The 17,688-nt window shown below is 32.1% G+C and overlaps 1 long non-coding RNA gene across 4 annotated transcripts in view; it reads left to right on the top strand.

Annotated features, from left to right (window-relative positions):
* Positions 1-17,688, top strand: part of LOC118206125 (uncharacterized) — a 111,683-nt gene that overhangs the window by 42,582 nt on the left and 51,413 nt on the right. For 3 of the 4 annotated variants that reach the window (XR_015040925.1, XR_015040928.1, XR_015040926.1), the window contains one exon: positions 249-366. This is a non-coding gene — a long non-coding RNA (uncharacterized LOC118206125). Of the gene's footprint in view, positions 1-248; positions 367-998; positions 1,018-17,688 lie in introns of those variants that run through there. The other variant, XR_015040927.1, reaches the window with a different exon arrangement.

The raw sequence follows: 17,688 nt of genomic DNA, 5'->3' as shown, positions 1-17,688 counted from the left end.
TTAGATGACGGATGTTTTTTTGATTAGTTACAAAAATTATTGCTCTGTTATTTTTGCCTTGCCACAGAGATTACTTTTCTAATTTTCATCCTTTAAAATGATGTAATCTGTACAAAACTGGGAGGTGCATACTGCAATCACAGTGATAATATGCATTATCCAGAACTAAAATTATTTGTGGAATTTAGGCCATGTCTGCAAGTTTTTTTTATGCATCCATTGTTCTAACTATGCAATCATGTCTTCAGGTTATGATGCAGAGAACCACCGCCAGTCCATTGCAACTTACTTCTACCAAGTCATCTTATTACAATAAAAATGCAGTCTTATCACTATAATGGAGCAGTTTTACTACATCTATATGAGGTAATTATAAGTAATGAATTAATTGCCTCTTGCACTAAAGCTGCAAAGTAATAAAATCGTAATTTGTTTTCTAGTATATTGTTTATTATATTATCTTCTTTGAAAACAATAGTTAGAATTTTATGAACTGAATTAACTCATTAGCATATTTAAAATAGAATTATTAACCTTTTACATGCCAGTGTTCCTTTTTTGGAACATCATGTTTAATATTTTTTAAAAAATAAAATATATCTGTCAGTTTGAAAAAATTGCCGTTTACTATAGAAGGTATGATTTATTTTTTAAACATGAATATTTCAGCATAAAAAAATTTCTAAAAATTAGCTTTTTTTACGATTTTTACAGTACTTAACAAAAATTTTTTATAAAATTCCTAAAAATTCAAATCCACCCAAACATTTCCCCATCATACTTGAAAAGGACAAGTTTAATAAGTTAATAAAAGAAATTCAAATAATAATGAGAAATATTTCCTCAAGACTGTGTAAAATTGGCACGTAATGATATGCAAAATCAGTGATATCACACGTATATTTTTCTTTATTAGATTTTTAAATACATTCAGTGCTCGTATCTCGTAAAAATGCCCTTTTTTAGAGGCATTAATGGTGTGTCATTTATTTCTGTAGAAAGGATGGGGCAGAGGACTGGAAGAGGGTATGACCTCTCTCACCAAGGAGGATGTGGTAATTGGTTTCAGCTGTAGTTCCCTGTTTTGAGCTCCGATATCTGCTTGTTTCTTTTGTTAGAAATGACCACATCTGCTTCATAAGGATTTATTAGGTTCTCCGAAAAGTTGAAAAATGTAAATTTGCAGCTTAGATCAAAAGTTGTCTTTGAAATCTAGAGAAACAAAGTATTTTTCCATAATTTTTTTTCATCGCACAGTCTGCTGACAGATTTGTCTAACAAAGGCAAATGGCACAGTACAAGATTCGAGAATGGAACAAATTCCTCTTAAAACAGCAAAAGAAATGTCAAAATTTCAAATTGGGTAATTTGTATATATGTGCCGTTGAAACTACAGTTCTGTTGTAACTATTTCATCAAATGTTATCACTCACAAACCATTAGAAAGAGCAAAAAGATGTGTCCAAGCTTAAAAAAAAGGAAGTTTATGTTCTCCAACCTCACATTATAAAATTATATAGTGAAGGAATGGGTGGAGTAGACCTGTTGGATTGACTTCTTAGACGTTATCGACCAGTTTCGTAGCAAAAAATGGTATTAGAACTTATTTATCAAAATGCTGAATATGATTGTGGCTGCTGAGTGAATTTTGCACACATTTACACAAAAACTCCATATTAGAAATCATTCGCATGAATTTTAGAAGAGAAATCGCTTTGAATTTACTTCGAACGAAACCTAAAATTCACAATATACCTGGACCCCGAGCCCATCAGCCAACGTCTGCAAGAAAATCAGATGCACGTTATATACACCTATCCCTCGATTTACATGGAAGATGGTTTCCGCACAAAACCATGTAAATCGAAATCTTGGATTTTGCTATGTAAAATGAGAAAAACATTAAATGTGCATAATTTAGTTAGATAAAACAAAATTAAGACATCTTAAAATAAATAGCATTATTCTTTGTTCATAAAATAACAAATATATGTAGATAATAGAAGTGCATATTTAATTTATTTTACATTAGGAAAATATAAGATCATTCAAAAAATTATTATAAGTTTAATCACTTTAATGAATTAATCACTTTTCTTCTTGATTGGTACAATGTCATTTTCATCACACGATCATTCTTGATAAGATTCTGCTTCAATGGTTTGACGGATTAGGGAAGATTTCAGATCAACAAGACTTTGTAGTGAAATCCGTAATTAACAATTGCCTATGGTTTTTCCTTAAATCTTTGTAAACCTCCTCATATTGATTTAAGCACTTACTAAGCTCCCATTGGAATCGGAGAGCTCATTCAACATTTGTATCATATTGTAAAAAATGATTACCTAATTTTCTTCCCAATTCAAGTCCTACGCTGATGGCTCTTGCTGTGAATGCAACTGGTTAAGATTGCTCTTCATCAGAATCATTGTCTTCATCATGTTTGTTTCATGAATTATGTTAACTAACTCATCCTCATTTAGTTCTTCACCAGCCATTATTTCTTTAATATCTGCCTGAGCTAAATCCTCAAAACCTTCTTATTAGTTTGGACCAATTTAGGTCTGAGAATATTCGTGATCTAATGGTAATCTATCATTCTCGTCTTTAGCACCATCCGACCACATTGCTTTCCAGCTTGCGTTAAGCGTTGATTGTTTAATCTAAGTATATGACAGTCCAACATGCTTAACACAATCTAAGATTGTAAATTTCTTTCAGTCATCCGTAAGAGTAAGAGATTCATCATTCTCCATTTGTTCTAAAATATACCTGAAAATTTGTTTGACATACAATGCCTTAAAAGTCAAAATTATTCCTTGATCTAATGGCTGTAATAAGGAAGTTGTATTCTTTGGTAAACAGACAACTTCTATATTTTTGTGTTGTAAATCTTGAGGATGATAGGTACATTATCAATTAATAGAAGAGCCTTAAAAGGCAATCCGTTTTTACTTAAATAAGTTTTAACATCTAGGACAAACATGTTAAGAAACCATTCATTGAAAGCTATGGCTGTGACACATGCTTTTTTTATTAGCCATCCAATAAACGGGAAGGTTATTTATGTTTATTCCTTTAAATGAGTGTAGTTTTTTTATTTGTTAATAAACAATGGTTTCGTTATATAATCGCCTGAAGTGCTGCAACAGAAAACAATTGTAATACGACTTTTCGCTACCTTATGACCACTAGCTGATTTGCAAGCTTTAGCTAATAAATTCTTTCAGGCATTTTTTTCCAGAACAACCCAGACCCATGAGCATTGAAGATCTGATCAGAAGTGTAGGAGTTGACACCAATGATTTCACCAAATTTTGCTGGATATTGTTGTGCTGCATCCGAATCAGCAGATGTGCTTTCTAATTTCAATCTTAGATTATGTAAAGAATGTCTTTGTTTAAATCTCTCAAACCAACCATGACTTACAGAAAAAGATACTTTCCTTCTCCGCCCTCCTAGTGAAGTCGACTGTTACTGGTTCTTAAGTGTTTTATAAATCTTTATTTGTAATAGCATTAGTATCAGTTGGAATCCATTTTTGATTTTGGTCTTTTATCCATATCACTAATGCCTTTTCCATATTCTCTATTGTATCATCGCTTACGTATGAAATTAATCTTAAATCTTATAATTTGCACTGTGTAACTGTAGTATTATGTGAAATTTATGGATGCTGAGCTTCGAACATGGAACTTACAATAGTTTTGTGCAGTAAAAAATGGTAAGTAATATGGGAATAAAATGTCAGTAATTCGTTGTAATAGTTTGCGTATGAAAAATATAAACTTCTATTTTCGGAAAAAATACGAGAAATGTATCAAATCATGTAATAAATCTGGTTGGTCTTCAAGTTCGACTGAAGTGATATAACTTCGGATATAACTTTACATAAGAATATCTAAAATTTCCAATGGGAATTCATATTTTGGAAAATAGTTTTCTATTTTTGATACAGTTTCATTGCACTAAGTCTTCTAGCTCTTATGAAATATTGTTATTCAAAAATTTTCATGAAAGATGAAAATTATTTGATTTTTTCCTTGAAAGGTTTAGCGTCATTCAGTAAGCACCTGCAATTAAACTCATATGGCACTCTCTAATTAATGTGAAATGATATATATTCTTTGAAAAAGATTGGGCTATGTTCTTAGAATCTACGAAATAGTGAAATGTTTGGTATGAAACGATAAAAATCTTGCATGAAGTTCGGTATATGTTCACTCTCATTATTGAAGATCTCTTCCTAAATTCTAAAATAGTGATGTTTTTACTCTTATTATTTTCAAAATTTGGTACTTCATGAATTAAATAACTGTATAGATAGATGTACTAAACTTTATCAAAAATTCAAATATTTTATTAATTGTTTGGTTTTATTTAAATGGTTTAGAAGTAAATGAGCGGTATGTTAGGTAGTTTCTTTCAGAAATATATCCGCGTTTGAAAACTCTGTAGATAATTTGCCTTACTGAAATTGTTCTAAATTTTTAAAAATATATGGGTGATATGTTATCATCTAGAGTGTATTTTCTCTTTGAAAATAGTATATAGAGTTATAATAGGAATTGAATCTTCTTTCTATAGCAGAATTTATTAGTATCTCTAGAAGAGAAAAAAAAAAAAAAAAAATGTTCATGTTTTTGTAAAAAAAATAATGTAGTATCTGGTTGTCGTTATGATAGAAAGTATTATTAAAAAGTTTCAGAGTGGTAAAATATGATTGTGAAATGACGTTTCCTGAAAATAATCAATGTATTTCTCAATATTAGAAATAAAAATAGTCAAAACTAGAAGTCTTTTACACATTGTGAGTATGAAAGTCATTGAAAAATCTGTTGCAGTCGTATAAAATTTAACTCGAAGGTGAAAATTGTTGCTTGCAGGATTAAACAATATCAAAATTTGGTTTGAAACTAAATCACTGAGTGCTACATACAGATGTGATCGCGATTTTTTTTCAAGGTCTTTTAGTAGAAGATATTCTGTTTTTTAAGTAAAATTATTTTCCTTTTCCTATGAAAGTAAGTCTAAAGCTAAATCTTTGGAAAAGTGAGATATCTGGATTTTCATCTGTTAGGAGAAATGCACATGCTACATAAAAATAAAATAGGGGTATCATTGAATTTTCTTGTTACTACAAAAGGGTAGATTTAGAAAATAAAAGAGCATTTCTAAAAAGTTGGTTCATTACCTTACTCTTACTTCTTAAAAGTTGATAAGTTATACGAAAATTCTTTTTAACCGTATACTGCTTATAAGATATGATTTGTTACTCAGGTTTTATATTAATGCATTACACGATTTTACATTTCGTTTAAGTATTGGTAAGGTTTTACTGTTCCTAACGAGTGGAATTTTCTTAGTGTGTACGTGAATATTTAATTGCATTTTCCTTAACAACGCGTGGGAGTAATTTAATAATGCATCGCATAAGTATTCTTTTCTTTTAAAAATCCTAGTTGAAAGTTAATTAAATTATTTAGATTAATATTAAACGTATGTAAAGGGCTAATTGTACTACAGAAAGGTTCATGACTTTTCTGTGTATACTGACGAGGGTATATAAAGTGAACTTCAGGTTTTTCCCACTGATAGTAAATCTGGAACCAATAAAAATGTATTAAGACTCATTTTTAGGTAAATATATTGCTTTCCATCGCACATTTTCTTGGGAATTCTGGGTAAATAACTTAAATTCAGTAAAGATTATATTCTGATTTGGGTAAAAGCTTAAATATTCTACAGTGAAAAATGTTTATTTCATATTTAGTTCTTAATATTAAGAAAATAGTTCTAAGATAGTTATTGTGTACTGTGGGAATACTGCAGGAAAAGATGAATGATTTAGGTGGTCTTTGGAGTTTTTCACTCAGAAAAAGGTAATATTTAGCAAATTACAGTTCTCGAAAATGCATAGAAAGTTCCTGTAATGCAAACATATATGTACAATTATAAGAAAACGTAATACTTATTTGGGTGTAATTTTTTATTGAAAATGAGTTATTACTTGTTAAATGTGTATTAGTAAGGAATGTTTAACTGCTATGGTGAGTATTGTACGAAGAAATTTCTGTATTTGTGATGAAGAAGGTTAAAATATTCGAAATTGTAGTAGAGATTTGGGTAAAATGTCTCTTACTCTTTGGTTCCTTCTGTAAATATTGGTAATGATATATGTTTTGTAAAGTACTTCAAAAGATTTCATTCATAAGAAAATAAATTAATGCAAACTGACATTTGCGAAAAGAACATTTTAGTCTAAGAAATTGAAAAATAGTCTATATATGAAATTGTCTAGTGAATTAAGTTGGAACTGGGCTAAGTTAAAAAAAATGTATTAACACTATGCGTTAGAAATAAATGCATATCAATAAAACAAACTTTCAAGAGATGAAATTGTAACCAATGGGTAAAATCGATGGTCATTCACCTCTTATTCAATACTGGAAATATTTATTTTAGAAATTTCTTTTATACATGTAACGTCAAATTTCGTCCATTTCACATGAAAGCCGTTCATGAAGGCAGAAATATCCGTACTTAGTGTAGGGAAAGGTAATAAAGTGAAAATTTACATAGTCAAGACATTTAAAGTGATGTAGAAGGCATTCAATTAGTACAAATTACTGAATTAAAAGGTACTGAGCGTTCAAAATAATGAGAAAGAATTTTCTATGAGTACATGAAAGAATGAATATGGGTCTAAAATTATGGATGAAAGTTGAGATTTCATTCTAAAAATTCGGAATCTATCAAACTAGCTTAATGAGAATCAAGATTCAAAACTGAACATTGGTAACACTGAAGAGCATAAAAACATATATTCAGATATAAAGGGTATTAAGAATTAAAAGGAAATGCCAGAATATGCAGGAAATGTTAAAGTTTGAAAATGCGAATGAAGTTAATAATGAAGTAAAGTAGTAGGATAAGTCATGGTAAGAGTACTACAGAATGATAAATTGTAGAATTGGCAAATTAAAATAGTACTATAAAATATGGACTAAGTAAGGGCTATTCAACGAATTGGATATGAATAACAGTTAAAGGTTGTAAAATAAAATGCTTAATTGAAATCAATCTCTATTTTTAAGAAATTTAAGCGTGTTAATTTAGCTGAAATAGTAATATCACAAGCGCAATTACAATAAAAAATTATAAAACAGAGTTAAACTTTAGAGTATGTTGGAAACTAGAAAGAAACCCAGTGCCGGAAAAGTATGAAAATTACATCTAAAATTAACTAAAGTTCATGCGTATGGCAGGAAAATGTAATAAAAAAGTTCAAAATTAGAGTACTCTAAAAATTATGAAGTTATAAAATGTACGAAACATGTTAAAAATAATATCTAAAATTAAATAAAGCTCATATACATGGTAAGAAAATAGAGGAATTAAGCTAAAATTAAGAGCCTGTTTGAAATTAGGAAGGTTAAAACGTATGAAAGTCGTTACAAATTAAAGGAAAGTCATGTGAAAATATAACAAATTAGTTAAAATTCTTAGAATGTTGAAAACTAAAAGCGATAAAAAATAGAAAAGGTGTTAAAATTTACATCTAGAATTAAATAAGTTAGTTATATGGTATTAAAATGTAATAAGCAAGTTCAAAATTAGAGTACTTTAAAAATTACGAAGGTTTAAAATGTACGAAACAAGTTAAAAATTACATCTAAAATTAAACAAAATTCATATATATGGTCAGAAAATATAGGAATTAAACTAAAATGTAAAGTATATTTGAAATTACGAAGGTTAAAACGTATGAAAGTAGCTATAAATTAAATGAAAGTCATGTACATAGTGTAAAAATATAGCAAATTAGTTAAAATTCAGAGTATGTTGGAAGTTAAAATTTACACCTAAAATTAAATAAAAGTCTATATGATGTGAAAATATAGCAATTATGTTAAAATTAGGACTATATTGGAAATCATGGAGGTTAAGATGTATGAGAGAAATCAAGTAAAAGTCATGTGTATAGTGTGAAAATATAAACTGGTTAAAAATTTGAGTATATTAAATAGTGTGAAGGTTAAAATGTACAAAACAAGCTAGAAATGTTACATCTAAAATTAAATACAAGTCATCTATATGATTAGAAAATGCATGAAATAAGTTAAAATACAGAATATGTTGAAGATCGCTAACGTTGAAAAGAACGAAAAAAGTTAAAAATTACATTGAATAATATAATACACGAAAATGCGTGTTTTAGTAATTGCACTCATAAAATATAACGAGTAAGTTAAAAGTATTGCCTAACAAGTCTGAAAAAACTCTGGGTAAAATGAATTTAAGAATAAAAATGAGTAATGTAATGAAGATTACGGAAAGTATATGTAATATTATGAACAGAAGATTTAAGAAATAAGGTAAAATTCTGAGTGTATAGGATCACTCAATCATTAAATTCGAAAATAATCCTCGTTCAGGGTAACTAGGAGATAATCAATACGAAGAAAAAACACAAAGGCTAAAAATTTATTAACGAAGGGAAATCACCTCCGATAAATCGGTAAAATATAATCTCTTATTAAATTGTGATGACATGTAGCAGTTTTGCATATATTCAGTCATAGGATAAATAAAAGTAAGAAAATAATTATCTTCGGAAGAGGTTACACTGTGAAGGAAACATTTTATTATATGCTAATATCTGTTTTAAGATAATAACTGTATCAGTCACTTAAAACACCTACTTGATATACGTTTTTAAGAACTCAATATAAATAAGCAAGTTTACAAATTATCATATAACTACTAAATGCCTATAATCACCAAATTAAAAAAAGAAAATAATCTAAGCACACGTCCTTTTTCTGTGACGTAGCAACTACTCTACTCGCATCCACTTCCTGATAAGGCTCCCTGTCCCCATTTTCAGATAAGCGTCCCTTCCACGGCTGAGCCTTCCTTCTCGGGAGCTCTCTCAACTCCCGCTCCCTAAGCTCCCGATCCAGAACTCTCATTTCCTCTACTAGCCTCCATTTGGCCTTCTAAAGCAAGCTCTAAGAAAATAACCTAACACTAAATTAAACAGACGTAGCCGAAGCTAGACACAATAACCCAACTAGTTGGCCCTAAATTAAATTAGCTGGCGATTATCAACAGATACGTACAATACGGCCGAGCATAGGATATTGGGCTTAATAACTGAGTAGCCGGACGGCAAACACGCCCCACTAAGGTCTAAGCTCTCCTGCTGAAGTTCAAAGTTCCGCTAGTCACCATGATTAACTTGCTAAATGCATGTTGTTTTCCGGCTGTCTTGGTGTGTACAAGTGGGCGCTTGAATTAGAGCGATTACTTGGTCAATGAGTCTAGGAGGACAGTTAGGATGGATGGAGGGTGATTAATCTCTTCTCTACTAGAGGCCCACCAGCGGCCGAGCGATAAAGTCGCTGAACACTGGTAGTTCGGTCTGAGGTTCAAATCCTGCGAACGGGCTGGCTGCATGTGCTGTGCATGGGCGTTTTCGTGGTTTTCCCCATGTGTAACGTGTATACGAGCCAGCTTCCCTTAGAAAGTCCTCCACGAAGGCATCCCTTCCCTTAGGCAGATAGTCCTAGTGTGCTTTGTCATAATTAAATAAACCAAACCAAACCTACATGTAATAAAAGAAAAAAAAAAGAGTTTGTGTGTGTGTCTTTTGTTTGTGCTGCGCGTAAGCTGATAGATCCAGGGCTATGAAATTTGGTACATCGGTGCATCTAGACAAGAGCCAGTGCACCTCGAAGCGATTTTTTCAAAATTCAGATCAGATTTGTTTTACTTTATCTTTCTTGATGAAATCGCATAATTTTGAATAGCTTCATTCTTTTAGAAATGTGGTTTTTCATTCAATGCTTTGTATACTGGACTGCTGATTGTTGAAAATATGAGATTAAGTGCTGCTTATTTTCTTTTGATTTTTGGACGCCCAACACTCACATCGCAATCTTCTTATTCTCGCGAGGCACAACAGAAAGAATTTCCTTTTCTCTCTCTCTCTCTCTCTCTTTATTAGCTAATGGCAAAGAGGTTTGTATATTTTGAATCATGTCATCTACAAAGCAGAATTTAGATTGAAAGCTTTTTGATGATAGTTTTATTCTTTTGGAAATGGGGTTTTGGCAACAGTTTTTCATTCATTGCTTTGGATATTGGACTGACTGTTTTCTCTTGAAAATATGGAGATTTATTGCTTATTTCATTGCAATTTTTTATATTATGTTTTAATTATATAAAAAGTTTTGCATGATTTTTTTATGAAACATATTTTTTAACAAATTGAAATAAAAATGAGCTCTATGTTGTTTTATTAAAACAAATTAACTTCTTTTTATTATTGATTTTTTTAAATTTGAATTAGGCATGTATAGGTACATATTTATGATTAATTTGTAAAAGTTTTGTTTCATTTAGTTTGGATTTCATAAAGATAGAAAAAATTCAAGCTAATGAGATGGATGAATTTGCTTTTGTTGAACAAGCAAATCGATATCGGGTTCAATAGACGAGGTTGCAATTCTTAATGCATTTTCAAGATGTTTGTCTGTCCTATTTTTGTTTTTTGTATGCTTCATTTTTGAAATAATTGTTCACAAATATAGGTACTTCCAAAAGCTGAAGACATTAATAAAGCATGATTGTGAAAATTAGGATATTTATTGTGGGGTAGGTAATCTTTATAAAATCAATGTGAATGAATCGATTATATATGAATCAAATTCAAACATTTTTAAAAATAAAAATGTGTAAATTTAAATACTTTCATAATTTGCGTTTGGGCCGCACTTTACACACCCATGCTTTATACCATTTGAACTGTTAGGATTTTGCAAGGGTATCAGGACTGGTATTCCTCTTTACTTGCTTTGGAAACATGAACTGTCCTGACTCGGAACAGGGAGCTTACTCAAGCTATGTTCGATAAATTGTGAAGTAGACAATACACACAGGAAGGGTATACGAAACCCTTTATTTTTCTATCTTTACAGAGCTTTCCGGAACTTCGGAATACAGAGACCAACCACTTGTGGTCTGAACGTAAGAATATAAAAATATTAACTAAAACTCTAACTAAACTAACTTTGGATTAATATACAAGTGCCTACTTTAAGATTGGCCGTTAATTAACAAAAAGCCGTATGTAGTACAAAGAGCTGCTAAAACTACGATACGTTTAAAATTATCAAGAGGATTAAACCTCTGGCCTTGAAGGCAACCAGCAAACGAGTAAAACTACTATGGCCAGCGGCCTGCTTCTAATAACTCCTTCCTCTCTCTTGCTTGGCAAAAAGCCACAACTTAAGTACTTGGCGTTAGCAAGACAAATTTGCATACATAAGTTAAAAGCTTTTAATTCTGGCCGGAAGTAGAAAATAAGAAATGATAGTAAAGATTTAAAATAAAATAAACGTTAGTAAAACTTAGGATCCTTACAAGGGAAGTTGGTTAATTTATTTATTAGGATAATTAATGTCTGTATTAAGGGGTATTGCTTATTTCATTGTGATTTTTTTATATGTAATACATTTTAATTTAATTTTTTTTTTGTTTTGTTTTTGATAAAGTTGTTTTTCCGCAGAGTAAAATTCTGTGCACTTTTTAAATATAATGTTTGGTGTTTCCGTTCGTTGGCTAGTTGATACATAAGCCATACATAAAACAGTCTTAGAAGAGTAGAAGAGTTAGTTCTAATGGCTATGCAGATTAACTTGGACAGCGTAATAAATCATTACTGATGACAGCATATCAAATCAGAGTTCATGATCGCGTGTATCACGCGATTTGGATTGAATTCATCCAAAAGTGCAGTAAGCAAAATACATTACAGTGTAATAAATAACAAAAGAAGATTATATATAATGTATGCCGCGATTAGACTGAACCTTCTTTAAATACTCCTTCTATCTCATTTACATGCAACGCGTTACTAAAAACTCATTCTGGTAGGGGGTTTGTAATGGGGAAACAAGAATTTAAAGGAAAGGGTTTAAAAATTAAAAATAATTGTTATAAAATTAAAATAAACTTTACAACATAATAAAATGAATTAAAAATTCGGGCTTCAAGGTGCCCCTGTTCGGGGGGGGGGAATCCGACTTTATTTTGCCAATAGCACTGCTTGTTTCTTGTCTCCGAGTCCCATTGCATTTATACCTTTATGTTTTGAAAATGTGTACGTTTGAGAATTTCAGGCTGTCTTTAAGATTATAGTAAAATTAGTCCAAATAAGAAAACTAAATTTAAAATTAAAAAAAAAAAAATATGAGCTTTCAGAATTTACATTACTCTCAAAGGGGCGTTTTTTTTTTAACGTTTTGTAGATTGGGGCGTTTTTTTAACGTTTTGTGGATTACCTTTATTTATTAAATATCGTGTTCTTCGCACTTAAACCGTAAAATTCACTTTGACAGCAATAATGGAAAATAATTTTAAAATGAGCATATCTTTAGAATTTCCGATACACAGTATCGCGCGCTGGAGATTTTTTTTTTTTTTTTTTTTTCCCGTACAGTGTTGCCATTGCTCGCTTTAAAATCATTGAGCTTGTTAATAAAAAATTCGTTAAAGTTTTACAAAATATGAACTAGATAATAAAACAAATTAAAAATTCCGGTCCGTGTTCGGTTGGAGGACTACGTTTTTCAAAATTATATGGCCCTAGGTACCGTTGTTTCTTCACGATGCGAGAAACATTCATGCAGATTTTTCATTATTTAGTTTCTTTAAATATAATACATTACGATAATATTTCTTGACAACAGTTTGAAAAGTGAATCGATGCAAAATGGCGTTTTGAAATGAATAGCCCTTCTGAGCTAATAATCTTACGAATATAATATTTAGCAATCATAAGTATAATTTTCAGTTTCGGTTTTTCAAGAAATCACAGAGTTCACAGGATTTTGCAAGAGAACAAACACATGATTTAATACTTTCCAAATGAGTCGAGTTTGATCAAATATAAGGGCTGAAGGCTTATAAATAAGCATTCAGGAGTAATTTAGTCTTGTAATAGTTTTAAATGTTAATAGGTAAAATGTAGTATTAATGATAAATATGCATAAACTTTACACCCGATTTTATTTTAACTATGTAAGTAAGCAAGTATTCGAAGTAATATGAATTAACTGTTTTTTATTATATAAATTTTAAGGGGAAAATATTTTACATTAAGCTGGAAATAAGGTTTATGTAGTCTACAGTAAGTATTTACATCCATTCAAATAATGATTTATGTGTACTGAAAACTGTTTCTTTATTTTATGGGAAATTTAATCTGCAAAAGTGAATCTAAAAATTTTCTGCACTGGCTGTAATTTTCTCCCTTTTGCAGGAGGTGAATACATATTCTAGTTTATTATTATGGCAAAGAACAGTAGGGGTGTCTGCGTAAGAGGAATGATGCCTTCGTGGAGGACTTTCCTAGGGAAACTGGCTCGTATGCATGTTAAACATGGGGAAAACCACGAAAACGACCATGCAGCCAGCCCGTTCGCCTGGATTCGAACCCAGGTCGGAACTACCAGTGTCCAGCGATTTTAGCGCTCGGCCGCTAGTGAGTCGATATTGGTTATCTGAGCGAGACACATTTTTGTGGAATGTCGAATTACAGCACTGGCGTAGAACAATGTACGTTTATTTAAATGGCTTTACCATAATGATGGTTTGGTTTATATGATTACGGCAAAGCCTCGAGGGCCGCCTAAGCGGAGGGAGGCCTTTGTGGAGGTCTTTCTAAGGAAAACTGGCTCGTATACACGTTATGCATGGGTAAAACCACGAAAACGACCATGCAGCCAGCCCGTTCGCGGGATTCGAACTACCAAAGTTCAGCGACCTTCACCGCACGGCCACTCGAGGCTCTTGGCCATCATGAACTTTTATTATTCTCGAACTTTTTGGGGGCGGGTAATCCTCATGAGTTCATAAATTCAAATATTTAGTGTGCTATTACGTAAATTATAGCCTGAAATGAAGGTAATTAAATTGAATCCAAATTCAACCAAAATATTTACATGTCTTTTCACACATATTTTTAGTAATTTTATTTTTATATGAAACGGTAGAAGACTTTGGTGATATAAGGAAACTGAAGGTCATTTGTGTTCTAAATTCTTAAAGAAAATACATACCCATCAGCGTTCCAGCGGTAGGATCGGTTAACACTCTTATAGTTCGACCGGGGTTCAAATCCCAGCGAACGAGTTAGTTTCAAGAGAAATTTCGTGATTTTTCTCATATGTAAGGTAAATGCGAATAAGTTTCCTCCACGAAAGCATCCCGCGTGTGTTTTGCTATGATCCAAGTAACCTGAGAAGAAACGAGGGGAAAATGCAGTAAATATTAGCTAGTCAAGTGATTGAACATTGGTTCTCAATTGGGACGATATCGCCCCCCGGGGAGGATGCTGAGGAGCGGTGAACTTGTTTTTGACGGTGGGCATGTTTTGCAAGGTACAAGTGATTGTTTTTAAAGTACAAATGCACATTAATCTATAGGAGACACATCAGGAGATTTGGAGGATATGCATCTAGAGGGAATAGCTTCAATTCCGGTTTCATATCTCAATTTTTTCAAAATATAAAGAGTAGATTTAGAGGTATGGTTTCTAGCCTAATCCTGATGGAACTTAATACCGTCAAGATTGTTTGGATAAAGAGATGAAATTTCGTCTTTTAATATAGGTGTTTAAAGTTATTTCTGATTGTAATCCGAATTGATTTTGATATTTTTTTCTACTTTCCTTATTTTAAATTTTCCCTTATAAAAGAACAATAAAACCAGTAAGAACAATAAAACCTTTAGAAAAAAAATTTTTTTTTCTCTGAACCAATATATTAAGTCTTTTGCTCCTCTTTTTCGGCAATAAATTCATGTTTATCTCTTGCAATCGTTACACGTATGCCCAAGCTTCATGAGTTGTAACTACACTGAAGTGCCACTAAATTAGGGATAGACATGGCTATGCAAATTGAATAGCGCTGCGCCGCATCTGGGCTTACGTGAGGGAGTTGTGATAAATGCACATACACTATGCTTCTCGATAATCAGTTGTTTCTTATACCAGTATAGGTAAAATTTCAATATCGGGCAGATAGTAATCTCTCGTCGCTTGGGCCATACAATTTCTATAATCCTCAGCGGGATAGGATTTTAACGGTCGACAGTGTCAAGAGCATACCGAGAATACACGGATGGTGGGAAAAAGAAGTAGCGACTCTGCAAAGTGCAAAGCACATTTAAGTTAGAACAATCGTGGTATGAGAAGTCTCAGCCGTATTGTACATGGTCAATGAAGCCAAATATTAGCCCAAATTACCACCTAGCTAAAGCAAGCGACAGTCGTACAGTCAGTAAAAAGATCGTGTATCGCTCCCTTCACCATATGGGCTTCGGAAGCCGTAGACACACTAGGGTACCTTTCCTAAATGCATGCCATCGAGTTGCCATTCTTACCTGGGCAAGAGAATATAGAGAATAGACACTAGTGGACATGAAATGTGTAGGAGTGATGAGTCTCGATCCTTCTAATTAATACCGATGGGAGGCTCAGAATATGGCGAGAGAATCATGAATGTACGAGTATGAATCCGGTGTGACAGATTGGAACTGTACAAGGCCTGGAGCCTTAATCATGGTCTGGGATGCTTTCTTCTGGTTGTGTTTGGGATCTTTAGTACTTGTTCTTACCTCCCTCAATATGATTCTGTACGTGGAGTTGATGAGCTATCATCTCCATCCATTTATGTCCCTGTCATTCACACGGAAATGGAGTATCTCAGAAAGATAACTGCGCCTCTCAAAGGTTACGGTTGGCTACTAGTTGGTTGGATGGAAGAGCATTCCTCTGACTTCTCTGTCATAAATTGGTTACTTAAAAGCCCTTACTTGAATTCTACTGAGCATCTTTCCAAATTAGTATATCTTATTATTGAGGAATGTAGAGAATTGAAGTGTTATGTTCTATTCACTCGTTTTCCATGTTCAGAATGTCTGTTATGATGGTCGTATGAAATGTCGTCTGTTGTGATAGTTTCGTATGTAAGCATATGATAGAGCTTATTATTTATAAGGCTTCCTAGCGCTAAATACATTTCCTCTAACAACATATAGGTCATAGTTCATAGGTCTTTGCTCATTTAAGAGGTACAATACCCTGAAATCGTTACCTATCTATATCTGTCCTTAGTGGGTATCATATAAAAGTCAAAAATAAATCCCAATGTTGGAACAGACCTTTTCACTTGAAGTTCGGAATAACATCCAATGTGGCAATATGTAACAGTGGGATAACTTGTGTAAAATAGCAATTTAAAATATCTGAAGCGTAACTTTCACATCGTAAAAGCAAATTAGCACATCTGTAGCATAAACCCGTTGGCTTAAATTTATCCTCGTTAGTGCTACGGCTGTAGCGTCCTTCTTACTCCGTGTCTTGAAGCTAACGGAATATCGTGGCCGTAGCTGTTGAGGCATGTAACATGAGTGAGCGGAGCATAGTTGCACAGACCAGTTGTTGAAATTTTTAACTCATAATAAACATCAATGTGCTGCCCCAAGGTTTCGCAAAGTCCATATCGATTTATCAGCAATAATTAAGTAAATGTAATAAAGGGTAAATAATGAAAAGTAGAAAAAACACTATGTACACTCAGTACATCGATCACCAAAACTCATTTTGGTGTATCGTTCTCGCTAATTGTATAACGTAAGTTCATGTTACGCTAACCAGTTGATTTTATCTTAAAGAGGTGACTATTAAAGAATTAAAAATAGTTTTATATATTTTTGTATTGTGCATATATTTAGCTTCATTTTTACCCAGTCAAAGGTAGATGAAACCCTTTCCATCAGAGTGGCAGGTAAACATGATTCTCTGTGCTTTGCACTAATAAATCCAAGACAAATTCATGTTTTGAAAGTACTTTTTGTATAAAAAATATTTTCTCAGAGTATTCAAGTATTTTCGTTTTAATAATATTAATCTCTGGTTATATATATATATATATATATATATATATATATATATATATATATGTACATATAAGTATTACGTTTATGCTTTGTATTGCAAGAAACTCCCCAAAAAGAGACATTTATTTGAATATGTATGGCAGCGGCAATTTAGCGTTGGTTCGTTTTCCGCTTCCACTTTTATCCCAAAAAATAGCAAAAAGCAGAGATATTAATTAAAAGTTCTTAAAACGCTAATTTTCGTCCTCATTTTTCCGAATGGCAACAGTGCTGATATCATCAACAATGGCGGCAGGGATACAACAGCAATAATGGTTGCGTGCCATTATTGCTGATGTAATGAGAGAGAATTACCGATTTTATCAAAAAAATGAATAAAACAAAAATAAAAAAATAAAATTTAAAAAGTCATTCGAATTTTGGAAACCTCGTTTCGAGGTGCACTGGCTCTTGTCTGGATGCACCTATGTAGCAAATTCGTAGGCCTGGGTCTATCAGCTTACACGCAGACCGAACGAAAGACAGACTCATAGAATCTCCCCTCTATTGTGAGTAGAGTTATATATCAGAGTACCTTTCATTGTTACATATTCAAAGAATCCTTTTAATAACGTTCGAAACAATGAATTTACCAATAATTGTTTAGGCTTTGTTGAATTAAAACAAAGTTAATGTATACATTTTTAACAATGCTTATAATCCATAATCATTAGAGAT

Source organism: Stegodyphus dumicola, chromosome 4 (genome assembly GCF_044657685.1).
Source record: "Stegodyphus dumicola isolate Sdum_Otavi_A_Nest chromosome 4, ASM4465768v1".
NCBI lineage: Eukaryota > Metazoa > Arthropoda > Arachnida > Araneae > Eresidae > Stegodyphus > Stegodyphus dumicola.
Note: the sequence above shows the minus strand (reverse complement) of the source record. Positions and strands in the feature narration are given on the sequence as shown.